This window comes from Gossypium arboreum, chromosome 2, assembly GCF_025698485.1.
Source record: "Gossypium arboreum isolate Shixiya-1 chromosome 2, ASM2569848v2, whole genome shotgun sequence".
Classification (NCBI taxonomy): Eukaryota; Viridiplantae; Streptophyta; class Magnoliopsida; order Malvales; family Malvaceae; genus Gossypium; species Gossypium arboreum.
Window position 1 is genome coordinate 60,875,726 of NC_069071.1, and position 3,802 is coordinate 60,879,527.

Consider the following 3,802-nt stretch of genomic DNA (forward strand, 5'->3'; position numbering starts at 1 on the left):
TCGTTTCTTCCATATGAAAATAGACTCATCAAGGTTCATTTACATAGCTTATTCACTATTTAATTCCATTCCTATGAATTTTGGTGATTTTTCACATTCACGCCACTGCAGCTGGCAGCATCTGTTTTAAGGTAGGACTTACCTATTTGGTAGTCTCCATGATTCAACTAGTCTTGCCATACATAGGTTCATATATGATCATTTTAACCGTGCCAATGGCTGATCATATGACCAACATTCCCATTTCAAGCCATAGCCACATCATGACACCAAATATATACATACAACCCACAATTAGTCTAAGTTCATGCTTCCTTTTCGAGCCATTTTAGCATGGCCGTACATACTTACATTACAACATATTTAACAAACAAGGGGTAGTCCTATACATGCCATCTCAAGTTCAACCAAAAATTTATACCAAAATGGAGGCTTGATAGTGTGGATGACTTCGACTTCAACGATCCCAAATCCGATTGCCTCGAGCGAAATCTAGAAAACGAGAGCCAAAACAGCGGGTAAGCATTTTTATGCTTAGTAAGTCTCAAGGAATATAATCAACTCTAATTACAGCAATACATTCACATAGCCAAATGCATCATTTCATTTGTACACATTCCTACTTCACACTTCATCATTATATAATTTCACAAAGTATCAATCAATTCAATAACTGAAATTCATTAGTCGATTGAGCGAATGTTGCTCAAACATGTCGACTTTCAATGCACATATAACGTACCTTATCCTTTGGGCTTTTCGAGTGTGCTAATTGAATTCATTACAGCAACCAACACTCACCTCCAGCCCAAGATTCTTGAATATAACCGGATATAATCACGTGCACAAATGCCTTGGTCTTAGCCGGATAAAATGTCTCGCACGAATGCCTTGGTCTTAGCCGGATGTAGCCACTAAGCGCAATTGCCTTGGTCTTAACCGGATATAATTTCAACATAATTGTCTTGAGTTTAGCCGGATATCATTCAATTTCCCATGAACACATACATCAATTATCATTGGACATACATAATTCATTTTCGTTACTAAGGCTCAAACGCAATTATAGTCACAAGCATATTCGCCGGGACTTGGCCCGGTAGAATTCAAATACTCATGCATACACAATCAATAATCAATACACATCCATACTTTATTTCACACAATTCAAGTACGGTCACTTCTTGAGGACTTACCTCGGATGTTGTCGAGCGGCTTTTTCGCTATTCGATCACCTTTTCCTTCCCTTGTCCAATTGTGGTCTTCTAAGCTCTTGAGCTAATTCAAACAAATTCAATTTATTAAAACCTCATTGTGCTAGTTTTTTGGCGAATATGACAAGGAGTTTAAATGGTCATATGGCCACCCTTTAGCTTGAATACACAATGGTCATGCACATTTTATACTACATCAAGCAATTCAATACAATTTATTCGAGCATCAAGGAAATGCTAAGGCCTTCAATAGGCTACCCAAGGCGAATATTCATGTACATGTTGAGGTCAATTTTGCACTTAATACCTCACAAAAACAGCATGCAATTTACTAATTAATGCTTTGCACATTGTGGCCCAAAACTTATAATATAGCATCAAGCACCTACATGTGTGCTAGGCAATTGTGCTTGCAATTTCACAAGCATTCTTCCACATCTTCTTCTTTAAACCAATATATTCATCACTTAGTTCATAACCAAAACATAATGTGCAATCATATATATGCATATATGAGCATGGCAATTTCAAGGTGTCCATAGCCATCCAAAACACAAATTTTAACTAACATGCAAGAAGCATGAATCATGCTCAAGAATGCATCATGGCGAATATGACAATCATGCTTCTTTTCAACTTCAATCATGATAAAACAAAAGAAAGCTCAAAATCTTACTCATGAGTAGACAATCCATCATTGCATGCATCATCATCAAGTTTCACACTTAGCATGCAATGGCTTTATCACCATAACAACTTTGGCCAAATGCCATTTCCATGGCATAACAAAGATTTGAGCCATGGCTAACATGCACATCAAATTAGCAACCAAAACATGCATGAAACTCCCAACACAACCTCATACATACCTTACTCTTGATGCAAATTTAGCCAAATCACCTTCTAGATCTCTTCTAAACAAAGGAAATGAAGCAAAAATCCCTCTTCCTCTTAGTATTTTTGGCCAAAAGGAGAGAACAAGGATGAACAATTTTTTGTTTTCTCTTCTTGGTTGCACTGACAATGGGGGAATGCTACTCTCTCACACATTTTTTTTTCATTCTTTTCTTACCCATGCTTATTTGTTTATTATTTCTCCCTAATGCCCAACAAAACATGTTTCATGACATGTTTAGCCCATATCTCTTTGTCATGGCGGCCATCACTTGTAAAAGGGAATTTGACATGCAAGTCCATTATTTTGCATGCATGCTCTACTTAGTCATCACACATTTCCCTATCGTACTTTCAAAGTTCACTACTAAGTCCTTTCTAGTGGAATTCACCTTTATAACACTAAATCAATCATCATAAAATGTCATACATGAGCACACACATATTATAGGCATCAAAATAAATTTTTAATTATTTTTATGCCACGGTTTTGTGGTCCCGAAACCACATTCCGACTAGGGTCAATTTTGGGCTGTCACACAATAACAGTTATCAATCAAGTATACAAATGGCACCGTACGAAGCCTTGTATGGTCGTAAGTGTCGAACTCCTTTATATTAGACCGAGCTTAGTGAGAAACAGATTCATGGAGTTGATCTAGTTAAAGAAACCGAAGAGAAAATAAAAGTAATTCGGGATTGCTTGAAAGTCGCTTGGATCGACAAAAGTCATATCTGATTTAAAAGAAAAGAGATTGAATTTCGGTGGGTGATAAAGTGTTCTTGAAGGTGTCACCATGGAAAAAGATTCGAGATTTAGTCGAAAAGGCAAGTTGAGTCCGCGTTTTATTGGGCGTGCACGAGATTCTTGAGAGAATTGGACGATGGCATATCGGTTGGCCTTACGGCGAGTTAGAAAGAATTCATAACGTGTTTCATGTATCAATTTTACTGACGTTATCGTTCGATCCTTCACATGTGATTTCCCAAGAAAATTGAGATTCGATCGGATATGACCTATGAGGAGAAACCAATAAAGATTTTGGCTCGAGAGGTTAAACAGTTAAGAAATAAAAGTATAGCTTTAGTGAAAGTATTGTGGAACAGACATGGGATAGAAGAGGCTACGTGGGAACTTTGAGGAAGCTATGAGGAAGCAGACCCAAACCTCTTTACTGGGGTATGATTTTCGGGACGAAAATCTCAAAAGGGGGAGAATTGTGACAACCCGAATTAGGGCCTAATCGAATAGTGGTTTTGTGACTACAAACCCGAGATAGAAATAATTGTTTTATAATTATTTTGGGGTTTATGATATGATTGCATGATTGTGTGAAAATTTCGTGATGAAATTCTATGCCTAAAGTGCTTAAATTGAAAGTAGGGACTAAATCGAATAAGTTGCAAAATTTGCATCTGGAAGTTTTAGTATGAAATTGTTTTGGAATATTAATTAGGAGGTCTTAAATAGCAATTTGACCAATTTTAAGTTCATGGACAAAATTAGGACATGGAAGGAATTTTTGAAAGTTTAGTAAGGAGGGCATTTTGGTCATTTGGATATTAAATGAAATAAAATGGGAAAAATAACACAAAATTGATCATCATCCTCCTTAGTTGCTGCCGAATTCTCCTCTCTCCATAGCTAGGGTTTCTTCAATTTTCAAGCTCCATAGTAAGTGATTCCAAGCCCG